This window comes from Macaca fascicularis, chromosome 18 (genome assembly GCF_037993035.2).
Source record: "Macaca fascicularis isolate 582-1 chromosome 18, T2T-MFA8v1.1".
NCBI lineage: Eukaryota > Metazoa > Chordata > Mammalia > Primates > Cercopithecidae > Macaca > Macaca fascicularis.
The window spans coordinates 36,425,063-36,440,100 of record NC_088392.1 but is presented as its reverse complement, the minus strand read 5'-3'; the positions used below and the strand labels follow the sequence as shown (position 1 = coordinate 36,440,100).

Here is a 15,038-nt window from a genome sequence, read left to right as displayed (position 1 = left end):
CATTGTTCAGTTCCCACCTATGAGTGAGAACATGCGGTGTTTGGTTTTCTGTTCTTGCGATAGTTTGCTGAGAATGATGGTTTCCAGCTGCATCCATGTCCCTACAAAGGACACAAACTCATCCCTTTTTATGGCTGCATAGTATTCCATGGTGTATATGTGCCACATTTTCTTAATCCAGTCTGTCACTGATGGACATCTGGGTTGATTCCAAGTCTTTGCTATTGTGAACAGTGCCGCAATAAACATCCGTGTGCATGTGTCTTTATAGCAGCATGATTTATAATCCTTTGGATATATACCCAGTAATGGGATGGCTGGGTCATGTGGTACTTCTAGTTCTAGATCCTTGAGGAATCGCCATACTGTTTTCCATAAAGGTTGAACTAGTTTAAAATCCCACCAACAGTGTAAAAGTGTTCCTGTTTCTCCGCATCCTCTCCAGCACCTGTTGTTTCCTGACTTTTTAATGATTGCCATTCTGTGAGAGATGGTATCTTATTGTGGTTTTGATTTGCATTTCTCTGATGGCCAGTGATGATGAGCATTTTTTCATGTGTCTGTTGGCTGTATGAATGTCTTCTTTTGAGAAATGTCTGTTCATATCCTTTGCCCACTTTTTGATGGGGTTGTTTGTTTTTTTTCTTGTAAATTTGTTTGAGTTCTTTGTAGGTTCTGGATATTAGCCCTTTGTCAGATGAGTAGATTGCAAAAATTTTCTCCAATTCTGTAGGTTGCCTGTTCACTCTGATGGTAGTTTCTTTTGCTGTGCAGAAGCTCTTTAGTTTAATGAGATCCCATTTGTCAATTTTGGCTTTTGTTGCCGTTGCTTTTGTGTTTTAGACATGAAGACCTTGCCCATGCCTATGTCCTGAATGGTATAACCTAGGTTTTCTTCTAGGGTTTTTATGGTATTAGGTCTAACATTTAAGTCTCTAATGCATCTTGAATTAATTTTCGTATAAGGAGTAAGGAAAGGATCCAGTTTCAGCTTTCTACTTATGGCTAGCCAATTTTCCCAGCACCATTTATTACATAGGGAATCCTTTCCCCATTTCTTGTTTTTCTCAGGTTTGTCAAAGATCAGATGGCTGTAGATGTGTGGTATTATTTCTGAGGACTCTGTTCTGTTCCATTGGTCTATATCTCTGTTTTGGTACCAGTACCATGCTGTTTTGGTTACTGTAGCCTTGTAGTATAGTTTGAAGTCAGGTAGCATGATGCCTCCAGCTTTGTTCTTTTGACTTAGGATTGTCTTGGCAATGTGGGCTCTGTTTTGGTTCCACATGAACTTTAAAGCAGTTTTTTTCCAATTCTGTGAAGAAAGTCATTGGTAACTTGATGGGGATGGCATTGAATCTATAAATAACCTTGAGCAGTATGGCCATTTTCACGATATTGATTCTTCCTTTCCATGAGCATGGTATGTTCTTCCATTTGTTTGTGTCCTCTTTTATTTCACTGAGCAGTGGTTTCTAGTTCTCCTTGAAGAGGTCCTTCACATCCCTTGTACGTTGGATTCCTAGGTATTTTATTCTCTTTGAAGCAATTGTGAGTGGAAGTTCATTCATGATTTGGCTCTCTGTTTGTCTGTTACTGGTGTATACGAATGCTTGTGATTTTTGCACATTAATTTTGTATCCTGAGACTTTGCTGAAGTTTCTTATCAGCTTAAGGAGATTTTGGGCTGAGACAGTGGGGTTTTCTAAATATACAATTATGTCATCTGCAAACAGGGACAATTTGACTTCTTCTTTTCCTAACTGAATACCCTTTATTTCTTTCTCTTGCCTGATTGCCCAGCCAGAACTTCCAACACTATGTTGAATAGGAGTGGTGAGAGAGGGCATCCCTGTCTTGTGCCGGTTTTCAAAGTGAATTTTTCCAGTTTTTGCCCATTCAGTATGATATTGGCTGTGGGTTTGTCATAAATAGCTCTTGTTATTTTGAGATATGTTCCATCAATACCGAATTTATTGAGTATTTTTAGCATGAAGGGCTGTTGAATTTTGTCAAAGGCCTTTTCTGCATCTATTGAGCAGGCAAAGCCTTTTTGATTGACATGGCCAGGCCTGGAAAATCACACATGGAGTTTTAGCTAGAAGCCAGACTCCTCAATAGAAGGCAGTCCTTTAGATCTCCAGTAATAGTAAGAAAGGGAATTTTTGAAAGCATGCTCGGTCTTTTTAAAAAGTTTTTCTGCTTCTCTTTAGTCGCAGCAAAATTCTTAAAACAGAGAACAAATGGTGGATTTGTAGTAAAGAACAAACAGGAAGACTGAGTCTTAATTGATCACCGGTAACAAGGGGAAACTACAGTAGCTGCAAATTTCAAGGGAAGATAAGTGTGCTAAAACATTTGATTTAGAAGGTAAAGGAGAGTTAATTGGCTAGTTTGGACCTGTAAACAACCTACAAAAAGACCTATATGCTTAATGATATAAGTTTCCAATGGGGTAGAGAGGAAGATATTACTTTGTTGTTGTTCTAAATTGCATTTAGGACTAAATGAGCTGATATTTATAAAACACCTAACACATTTTCTAAAACATAGTGTATGCTCAATTGATATCTGCTGTTTTCCCAGGCAAGTTGAAGAGGGGGTAAATATAAAAAATGACTTAATCAGTGAATATATATTAGATACCTACTACTGTAAGCTTTCTTCATGATAAGGCAAGGCCATTGCCTGTAAAGAGTGTTTATTCTTATTGAGGACATAGAAAATGAAATTTAACTCCATCATGATAGTATCTAAGAACCAAATGAATGCAAGAAAGTGATAAGATATCACTGCCAGTGATGACCTGTTGTTGGCATTAAGAGTTTACACATCTCTACAAAATATGCTGGACAGGCCCTGATACAGATCATGGGTCAATTTTCCAAAAAAAAAAAAAAAAAAAAAAAAATTGTGCCAGTGTAACATTATCCAATCTTTCACATACTTTTTCTAGGCACTGAATAAAATTATCCTTATCCTCCCTAGGGGATAAAGGTGTCCAGACCTTTATGATGAGAAGTAGGGGTGTGTGTGTGTGTGTGTGTGTGTGTGTGTGTGTGTGTGTGTGTATCTGGCCAGTGAACTTGCAGGATGCAAGCTTTCTCATGTCAGTGCTCATTTTGAGATATGGCGGTACTGTAAGTGGTAGGTGAGAGGACCCCAAAGCTATAAAAGTTGTCTGATTATGATTCAAGAAGAAACATTTTTAACATGTTGAACTGATGTGACTCAAGGCTGTGGGCATTTCTGGATTGAAAAGAAAAGCAGAATGATGAGAAAACAGCCCTATTTTGGTTTATGTGGCACAGATGCTGGCAAGGAAGGAAATGTCACTTGAGCTGTCAAGGAGTCGGGTCCTCGTTAGGAGTGTGAAGACAACTTCTGATTGTATTGTGGATTTTCTGGGGGAAGAAAGTAAACACCTCTTTCTTAAAGAAGAATCATGTAGCACAGCTGGGAAGACACTTCAAAAGTGACCATAGAGAAACGTATCAATCCAAACCCCGAGAGTTCAGGAAGGAATTGGTGCTTGGCTGCTGTCTTTAGCAATCACGTTTTAAGGATCTCCTTGTGCCAGACACTGAACATCATTTCAAAGTCTTACCAAGGAGACAGGTATTATTCTCTAACCCACCAGAGGCTAACAAATGAGATGAGGCAGGGACTAGTTGCCACTTTGTTTCTGAACTGTTCACAGTAGCTTCTTTATCAATTTAATCAAAGGATGTAAACTTGGCAAACTCAGAGTGCTTTCTGGGATAAAGAATAATTTGCTGGCAGATTATGTGGTTTAAGAAACTGCAAGGAAACTTAAGGCTGCTGAACCCTTGGAAACTATTGGCAGGATTCGGTCTCTGCCTCTGAGATTATCATGGAGTATTAATGACATAATATTTTTGTACACAACAGGGTCACTCAACTGAAGTGAAGGGTTAAGAACAACAAGTCTGACTCCCAGATTCAGCTGATTTCTCCGAAGAAACGGAAAAGTAAAAGCCTTCTGTTTCTTTTCATTAAATCTTTTATAAACTCAACACACAAATCTGCTCATTAGGCAAAAAAGCAAGATATGAACTGTCCTCAGAAGTTAACTTGACAAATGCAATGCCCTAAAATTCTAAGCAATCATCAAAAGCAGCAGATAGGCTCCCAGATGATTATGAAAAATACGAGTTTGTTTCTGCATAATATATACAGTTTTGTATCATTAGATATCAGGATATTATACTGTAGCAGATGTAACCAGATGTGACAGATTTTTCAATTCACTTTCTCTTGTCACACTGAACTTTACTCTTTCCACCATGGAAAGCTGAATGTTCTTCATGGGAAGTTTGATACTTTATTATTTTAATTTCATTTTATAAATTTGAAAAGTATTTCCCTTTAAAATATGAATCACCTGCATAAGGGATGACACTCCACTTCTAGTATCTGTTACTGCATGGAATTAAAAACCAGTGATGGGGTTCCTATGATCAAGTAGCTCCATGTAATCCTCAGGATAATTTTGTGGGATTTGAACCAAGTGTCCTAGTACAGATATGTTTTGGTGATCTATTGTTATGGAACATGCCACCTTAAAACTTAGTGGCTTAAAACAATAACTTATTATCACTTGTGATTTTGTGTGTTGACTGGGTTCAGCTGTGTGGCTCTTCTGCTTTATGTGATGTAAGCAAGGGCTACATCTAGGGGTTTGACTTGACTGAAGCATACAAGATGACTTACTTGCATTGTTGGCAGCTGGTGTTGGCATTGTTGGGAATACAGTTGGGACAGTTCACTTATGTGCTTCTTATCTCCATGTGGCCTCTCCTTGAGGCTTGAACTTCTCAGAGTATGGCAGCTGGATTTCAAGAGGGAGTGCACCGAGTGGGATGGGATTACACAAAGCTGTGGTACATTGGGGTCTCTTTATAGAGGCTAGAAGTCACAATTTGGAATCTGGTTTACACGTGCCTAATTCATCTTTACCCCAAAGTCACAGTGTGTGATACCATCTATGAGATACCCAAATTTAGACTGCCTATACTATATTAAGTCATTCATCCTGCCTTTAGGGGGTAAAAGCAATATATCCTATTATTTTACATGATTAAACATTTTAATGTTCTCAATCCAAATGTGAATTAGCATCAGTGGTGGCTTAGTTACTTGTGATATTTAAATTGTCTCACTTCTGCCTGAACCTCAGTTTTGTGAGAAAATATAATTAGAGTCATATATTTGGATGCCAGAAATACCATCTCACTGTAGCCCACAGTAGAAGAAATCTAAGAATTCACCTGATTCACCCCCTGTATTTTTGCAGAAAACAAGCTGAAACCTGTGAAGTTATGACTTGTTCAAATCTTCCTTTCCCATTTCAATTAGAGCTGCTTCTCTGTCATATGCTCTATATATTGTGACTCAGGTATAATTTTATTTGGAATCTAAGTCCAATAAAATAAAGTTTGAGAAAGAAGCAGCATAGTTAGTGGTTAAAAACACAGACTGTGAAGGCAGACTACCTTAGGCGGTGATCTGTACACTCTGTGCCTCAGTTTACTCATTTGTTATGTGTGGAAAAGTAACATCGCCTGCCCTGCAGAGTTTTTATGGGTATCCATGAGCTTATATTGGTAACATGCTTGGAACTGTTTCTAGCACATGAATAGCATTATGTAAGCACTGGCGAAATAAATACATTTCCTTAAAGTAATGAGAGATGCAGAAAAACATTAGCTATGTTGGTTTACAGTTCAAATTCAGGCGCTAGGTTCAAAATCAGGCACTAGGAGTATAATGTTTCCCCTTTCAATGATATATTTTTAGGCATGGAGTCAGTCTCCTTAAGCAAGTCTAATACAGATATCTAATACAGATTTGCTTAAGGAGACTGACTGCATGCCTAAAAACTTCCCTAACTAATAGTAAAAGATTTAATAGTAATCCCTGTGTATCAGTTAGAATACCTTAGACTGGAAAGAACAAAAAACTCTACTCAACAGTCTTAAGCAATAAGGAGTATCTTATTTTCTATCTCTATGCAAACCCCAAGGTCACAGTCATACCTTGAGTTTTAATTGTCAGGCTTTCATAGTTCAGTTTATATCTTCTTCATCCTGACTCCCTGGCTACCTCAGGTTGTAAGCCTCTCAGAGTGACTCCTGGAGTTGGCTGAGCATTTTGGATACCTTCACAGGTTTGCCTGGGTGTGAGCTGTCATGCTTTCTCAGGTTCCTACCTAACACTGTGTCTGCTACTCAGAGCACACTTATGTTGTTTAACAGTTCTCCCTGAGGCTTGCAATCATCATGATGTTAAACCCAGGGATGAAAGCATAGGTCCTCTCATTTCTCAGATTTCTCCTTAACCTTTTGGATTTCTGTTACTTGCTGCTACTGTTCTTAGAATCAGTCAGGAGGCCAGGCTCTAGCACCCTTCTTTGGGACTCATTAAAATCTAATCTATTTCTATTTCGGCTGAGGCAAATTTTATTCTCAAGCAGGGGTTGTCTGGCTATATACTCACTTTCTTTCAAATCTGATATTTATAGCCCTAACTATTAACTGGCTTCCTAGGACTTCATCTTTTACATATTAAACTAGTCAGCTATCTTGTGTGTTTGTGGGAGGAGGTTGTCAGAACATTGCTACTTAGATGTGAGCAAGGGTCAGGCAACTAGGAAATGCAATGATAAATAGCTCACATTTCTTTACTTTATCTGGACTAATGCAATCACTTAGTGAAGAAAAAAAAATAGGTGAATTAAAAGTAAAAATATATATATTTAAATAAACCAGGACAACACCATAGACAATATTGCTTCATGAGCCTTTATTATTAACTCAAATATTTGTGCAGAACTGCTATGAGAATTCAGAATGTATTTCAAGGCTGAGTTGGTCCAGAATGGTTTCACAAAGCAGGATTTTTATGTAGGTCATGAATAATGACTAGAAGTTGCATGGGAATGGAGAGTAGAATTGCATGGTACATTTTTAGTAGTAGAATAGCAGAATTAATTACATAAAGCCTGGGTATTATAAAGTGTATTTGAACAGTAGCAGATGGAACAGTTGCCTGGAGTTGGGAATTCATAGAAATAAGTCCAAGCTGGGGCTCTAAATGCAGTTAGAAAAGAAAATGAACTTTAATATAGCCTATAAATGATGGTTGGGTTTCATATAAGGTGGTGCAAGTTAAGGAACTTGAGTGTTCTAAGTAAAGGAAACATTGGATATGTAGTCAAAGAAATGGGAGCATCTGGGAAGACTCAGAGAATAGAGCATTCCACTTCTCCTGAAGTAAAGGCTACATGGCAGAGTATCATGGGCCATGAAACTATACACACAGTTTGGACTTGGAAGAGGACAACCTTAAATTCCTTAAAAATTGGACATTGTCATATGTTATTTTTAAGAATGAAACCTAGAAGTGGCTTTTTCTCCTGCCCACGTTCAATTGGCCAAAAGATAGTGAGATTCTTCTTGATCCTAACTCTAAGGAAGCTAAGAAATATGACCCCCTTGAGCGTCCAGAAAGAAGACACCGTATGGTGAGTGATATTGTTTGGACATCCCATAAAATGTTGTATTTAAAATTTGGTGCAAAGGTGGCTATTTCCAGGAAAATTATATGCACTTATAAATAGTGAAGATTATTTTTACAAACCAACATTAACCTCCTCTACTTTCATAGCTTATTCTTATGAATAGGAAAGAGCATAGGAGAGTCTCTAGCACAATATAGGCTTTGACAGTTAAAGGGAAAAATGTATGCTAATACTTTGGATGCTAATACTTTGTTTGTTTAGAGTGTAGCAGGAGTCACATAAAAGACATACAGATGTAGATTGATTTAATATAGCTACTAAACATATTAAATATGTTTATACAGATGTTAATTTTTTAAATTTTTACTGTTTGAAGTTAATCATTTGCCAAATGATTTAATGCAGACTGGCTCTTGAGACCACTCTTGCTTGGAAATTAGTCTTTGGTTTGGTTACCGTTAGAAGTTGAAGCTTCCTTTAAAGTCTATTGAACTTCAGAAAATTCTTTTTATTTTCAACAGAGTCACAGAATTGTTTTCCTGTCTTTTAGCCCTAAGTCTGAGTGCTTTAATATCCATGTGGACATCCCATCCAATACTCTCGTTTCATAATTTCCTGACTTTCTCAACTCCCATGACCTTTCAGCCATATATGTCAACCCATTAACTGTTTTGTCTCTGATCTCTTTGAATCTCTTGGTTTAGCAGAATGTCAGGAATGTTCAGGAATAGATGCTCAACAAATGTTTACTGGATTAATAAATGGGTTAATGTTGGGTGCTCCATAAGTACAGAATAAATATACATGAACTGTTTGTTGACTAACAGCCATCCTGCTGTTGTCTTTCCTAACAGCACCTCTATTTTGATCATTTATCTATCTCTTCCCCCATCTCTTTATGTGTATGTTGGAAGATGGTGACCCAACCTGAACCTTCAGAGATGGGCCCAGATTAATTTATGACAATTCTGGAAATCCTAAACCTTTGTCCGTGATTACCCGGAGAATGGTCTTGTGGGCATACTGTGGCCAGTGAGACTTAAGGAAAGGATTACTAGAGGGTCCTGGGAAAGTTCTTCCCTGTTTTTAGAGGGTAGCAAGGGAAAACCACTTTCAGTCTCTCCCACTGGAAGTGATCAAGAACACATCTTGTCCTTCTTCCCAACTGGTAGTAGCTAATTTGTGATCATGAAGAAGGCCAGATTGAGGACAATCCTTCTCCACAGGAGATAACCAAACCTGGAAAATAGCGAAGAACGAAAGCCAGAGCTGGCTCCTATTGTGTGTGAAGTTCCCCTGACACATCTCTGCAATTCCAGTTCATTCATCCAATTCAACACTTAGTTTTTTAATTCCAGTTTCAGTAAAGTTGCTAATACTTAATGTCAAAAGTACCATCCTGATACAAAATCTCTAGCCAATTAGAGACATTGGATGATGACTTTAAGAAAGTAAAATCCTCTATTCCCTTATTATCCCACAAAGATTGACAATATTCTTGTCAGTACATAAACACAAAATTTTATTTAAATGCAAATATCTAAATAATTCATTTAAATTGGCAACTACGTATGTATTTTAGGGGAAAGATTTTTTTGGCATTTAAGAAAAAATAATATATTTGCCTGAAAGTTCCAATTTTACCTTATGTGAATAGAAAATCAGGATGACTGCTCTGGTACTGTTTGGCACCTTCTAGAGTTAGTCTGTATTCCTTTCACATGAAAAATTTCAGCACAGAAATTTTACCGCTTTCCTGCTGAGTTTAACTTGCTTTAGGACAGCTGGATCAGGCCAGGCATGAAAGTGTAATGTGGATTCCCATAGTTTTTAATGAGCTTTAGGAATTTACACAGTTTGCAGAGTTGGTTCACTACATTGCCAATTTTGTTACATCATTTAGTAAAACTATGTGTTTTTTTATTTGAACAAACAAATCTTATAGCTAGCTTCTAGCAAACAAAAATAAATTGCCAATGTATGTGTTGTACCCCAAAGTGACCTAGGTGGGTACCATTCTAAGAGAAGTCTCATGCTAAATATTGATGGAAGGTTCCATCTAGTCACTTGTTTTTGACATTTTTACAGTTAGGGTTTTATGACGGATCAAGGGTTATGTCTACAAGCTTGGGGTAGTAGAAGTCTTTTTAATGAAGGAAATAAGGATTAAAACATATGTGTAAAATTCATGAAGATAAAGTAGATATTATTGCCCTGGAAATGTGGGGTAGAATTAATTACTCATTTGTTGTACCAAATTTGATTCTGAGCTGCTTACCATCTGACACACACACAAAAAACAGTGAATTATCTACTTTTCCTTGTCTATGGAATAATAGGAGGCATAACAGTAGAAAGAAATGTGTTCCCTAAGAACCAAATTGTTAGATTTTTTTTCTGGGAAAATTTTAGCCAAAATGTCACCATGTGGTTGTATATAGTCAGCACTTATTTCAACCTTCAATGAAAGTTAATGGCATCATGATTAATTGTAAATCTCTCAAGACATTTATAAGGAAGCTAACGTAATGCCTTCCAGGTATGTTGCTCTCTTATAATCAGATTTTTACAGGCATAAAATCAAATTAGATTTTTAATCACAGAATACTCTGCTAGAATTTAATTGGATTTTTGGTAGGAGTGGAGACAGAATTTGAAAATAAGGCTCTTCATAAAGATCTGAAATTCAGATGCTCTATGATGTTGAAAAGACGTTAATACATCTTAAAAATCAGACTCATGATGCAATTCTGCCCTTAAGAGTGAACTATTCCGTTTTTAAAAATGGGGTGGAGTTGAATTTCCCTCAAGAAGTAGCTTTAAGACATGTTGATGATCAGGTTAAGTAGCTTCTATTACTATAATTTCTTAAAGGTGAAATATTCACTATATAGATTCTGTACTCCACGTGGGAAATTATAAAGTTTTGCCATGAAAGCTTCCATTTCAGATTAAAAACTAATAAAAAATGAGAGATTTTTATTTAGTTTAGTTTTCCTTTTTAATTGAGATAAATGACTGCACCCTGAAGTGTTGTGCTTGGAGTTGCAGCTCTACTGTAGTTTCACTCTGGGACAAGCAACTTGGCAGTCAGCTGTCTCTAAGGGCTCTGACTTTCTTTACTATACCTAAGGTCCCTCTGCCTTGTTTCACTCTGACCTGGTGTCCGCCTAGCTCCCAGACCTACAGGCAGTATCTGCCCCTAGTCTCCTCCCCTTTCTTCCACAGGCTTCTGGATGATACATCCTTCCTAGCGTCCTTCCTCTCCTGTGTTCCATCTCCTACAGATTTCTCAGTGGTCTCACTCTGATTATCCTTCCTGTCTTATATCTGTAGCTGCCAACTCAGTGACTTTTTTCTCATTTTCATTGAACTGTAACCAACTTTCTACAATATTAACAAAAAGTTGCTTTAACTACTTACTCTCTGTTCTTTCCTTCATAGCAATATTTTTGAAAATGTTACCCACGTTCAGGATCTCTGCTTCCTTTACCTCCCTTGATTCCTGAAACCCAACTCTCTGGCTTCTGCTGCATCGTTTTTCTAAACCTGTTCTCATTGAGGTCATCCGTGACCTCTATGCTGTTCTTTCTGAACAGATGAGCCTTGTTGTGCATGGTTTACCACTCCCTTTTCCTGGAATGATTTTCTATATTTGGCTTCTTGTCCTTCTCTCCATCTGTCTTGCATCACCTTCGTGGTCTCCTTTTCCCTTATAGTTCCCTTAAATGGAGACTTCTTCATCTCTTCCACCATTATCTCTAGTCCTCTTCCCTGATATGATTATTAGAATCTATCATCAGCTCCCCCCAACCCCTGCTTTCTGACTGATGTTGCTAAAGCACCTCTATGATTCTGTCTGTTCACTGCTTAAAAATTCACCATGATTTCCTAATGCCTACAAATAGCCTCATCTTATCCTGGTAAAGTAACATTTTCCATAATCATGTTTTCCTACTGTACAATATCTGTCTTTTGTTTTGAACATACCTTCTTACCTATTCCACGTGGGACTTCGCTCACTTTTGTATTTCTTTATCTTTAAATTAGAATTAAGTCATTTAAATGGAAATGAGCATTGTGTTATGTCCTATGGATATAACTAATAATAACACAAATATGATTTGTGCATTTATATACTAAATAAGAACTTGTCAAATCATACCTGTAACTCAAACCTCAGCTCTAATGGAGTCTTCTTACATTTACCTGATTCTAATCTTTTCACTTAGAATAAATATGGATTCTCTCTGAAATCCTCTTTTTTGGGTTTTTTAAAAAGTTACATACAGCACTATCTAATTGTGTGTGTGTGCGTGTGTGTGTGTGTGTGTGTGTGTGTACGCAGGTAGACGCTGTACCGCATAGGTACAGGGATGGCCAATAATAAGAAGAATAGATGCTGGATATCATTAGTGATTAGATAAATGGGCTCATTGATGAAGTGCCATATCCCACCACCATTCATGATTTGTCATCTTCAGTATATTGAATTAGGTGAATAAATGTATCCTCCCATGTCGTCACTTTGCTATATTGTCTTTACCCCTGGACATCACAAAACACTGTTTCCAGGGTATTGCCACTACTTTTATTCTGCTGAGGTGTCTTCATTTCAGCCCACAGAGCTGGATCTAGAATAATCCCAGGAATATGTTCTCTGGCATGGTCTGATCCTACACAATATGTATGTATCTATGTATGTTTCATATATTTTTAACAATTTTTAACATAAAATCAATCAAAATAGGATCTAAGAAAAAATTGTCAGATTTAAGTCAAATTATTTTATCTAATACAAACATCAATTACGCTGCTTCACACCCTTATTTCCTATATTTGACCTTCATTTATTGCAAGAAACCCCTTGAAATACTATGTCATTTAGGTGTTTATGTATTTTGCATGTGCTTATTTACATGCTGCATAGGGTTTTAGATAATCTACAATACAGAGACATAATAAAATAGAAATAAACTATTACACCACAATAAAAATAAAGAGTTAAGAAAAATAATGACCGCAAGGAAAGACTGAGACTTAATCGCTCTGGGGGTTTTAGGTGGTTCATGTGAGAGTATGTTCACAGGCAGAAAAATAGTTATCAAACTGTGTTTCATAAAAATATCTTAAATTTAATACTTATTAACCAAACAACACATTTATTTTCAAACCCCAAAAGGCAATTTAAGAATTTCTAGTTAGTGCAATCCAAAGAGATTCAAACATTCCATGAGAAAGAATGAAATTTTGCTAGACCAAGCAATAGCAACAATGAGGTGTGAACAATCACCAAGCATCTTTCTGGTTCAGAAACTCTATGCTCAGAACTAGGAGAAGGTCTGTGCAAGATTAAAGAAGTGGAAGGCACTGAGTTCAAGATGTTGACTTGTCTATCTGGAGAGAGGGGCACATAAAAGACTCAATTATTGATTAAGACAGAACAGACTAAAGCCCTAAGTTGGATTAAATGAGCAATTTGGAAAAAATTAGTTATTTTCAAAGCAATTTATGGTTATAGTTTGCATTTGTATAATATATTTTCACTGCATCCAATGCTGTCATTTTGCTTTAACAAATAAAATGAGAAAACTAAAGGATAGAGTTACAACATGCTTCTCCAAAGTCATGTAGCTAATGATATAATAGGATTAGCACTTACATTTCCTGACTCCTGATCAATTACTCATTTTATTCATGTACCATTTTTGTATTACTCAAAAATATCATTATATGTCAGAATATAACATATAGATAGATAAATAAATATGAAACAAATAAGCTTAATTCAACCACGGATGTAAATGATCCAAACCCAGACAGTCAGTAGGATCTGGAATATTTTGAAAATCTAACAACACAGCACCCTTTCTCGTATATGTCTCTCGATGTTGTTGAAGTTTCCATCCACCCCCTCTTCCTATACTAGTGGTGAATATTTATTAAAAGCTTATTTTATGCCAACAATGATTTTAAGCATTTCATTGATATTATTTTACCTAATACACAAAAATCCCTATGGGGTAGAAATTGTTATCTCCATTTTGCAGATGAGGAACAGTATAGGACATGATTAAAGAACTTGTCCAAGGCCACTCAAGTATTAAATATTAGAATCAGGGATTCAACTAAAGGTGATTCTGAATGTCCACTTAGGTTGAGAATGTCTAACTCTATACGCAGTGGCATACTGCCTCAAATAATGTATTGACCAGTTTGGTCTCATTATAGCAATACTTTGTATTAATATTGCCCTTCTCTAAGGAGTTTAAAGTGCTCTGAAAAAAATCACTAATTATCTATTGTGTCAGTTATGTCATATTGTTTCTATTTTTTAATGGAAAAGCAATGTGAGCTTTCTCAAAGCCAGCTTGGTAGGAGTTTCAGGAAGAAAATGTGGATCAAATTTCTTAGACTAAGACACCTCTCATGTAGACTTAAGGAGTTAGATTGAAGCTAATTATAAATCCATAACATTTTTATTTACCTTAGTATAAGAAATCATCCCTTCCTCCACTTCCAGCCATGCATGCTATTCTACATGACTAATGAGTTAATTTGAGAACTGATGCTTCATCTGCAACAGGGTGATGAAGGGTATATAAGAATCAGTGTTAGATGGCAGGTGTCTAAACAATACCTGATTAGATGAAGTGTGTTTTCCCTCAAACGTATTAGCATAAAGTGTCATATAGCCTCAGAAGTCAAAAACATCAGGAGAGTTGTAAAAGCTAATGAGCCAAGGGATGTTTCCAGGGTTCCGTCATTGTGAAAAAGCACGATTATTTAATAGTGTGGGGACAACCATGTTTATTTTTGTATCAAGCAAATATCCTCACCCTTAGCATAAACAAAAAGTCATCTGAGCAACAGGGCTCCAAGCTGCCATGGTTCTTTGCTCTGAAATAACTTTTTCCTGGAAAGGTAGGGAATCCACTCAGCACCCTTGAAAGAAGATAATCGGTATCGGATTCACCTGTTACTAAAGTGGTCATGAATACCTGGGTGCGGTCTGCCTCTTGGATGGTATCAACCCCAATTTGTACTGGACTTCTTTAGCTAGTCTTCTTCAGAAAGGTAGATCCCAGAGCTCTCAGCACCACTAAATCACCACTAAAATGCAAATTCAGGGCCCCCTTCAGTCCCAGAGAATCTATCTTTCCAGGTATGAAGATGAAATCTACATTCCTGGGAATCTTTGTCTTTCTTCCCTATCCCTAATTGGTTCTTAATCAGGGGTGTGACACTCTATAAAAATATACATGCCAAGCCCATCACACCCAGTTCTATTCCCAGGCAGGATCCTAGGGAAAGTTTATTGGCAGGTGCATTTAAAATAATTCTCTAGTGATTATTCTGAATGTCCGCTTTTGTTCAGAATTGTCCTGGATCTTATTAACCAAGTGGCCTTAAACCTCAGTCAGGGTGAGATGGAATCACGCATAGGTATAAACATTATTTGTGAGATTATTAATGCTGTGCCTCCATCACCAAT

General features: G+C 37.0%; 1 protein-coding gene across 8 annotated transcripts in view; it reads left to right on the top strand.

Moving 5' to 3' along the window:
- The window catches only part of DCC (DCC netrin 1 receptor), a 1,206,733-nt gene that overhangs the window by 911,185 nt on the left and 280,510 nt on the right, over nt 1-15,038 (top strand). The window lies entirely within an intron of this gene.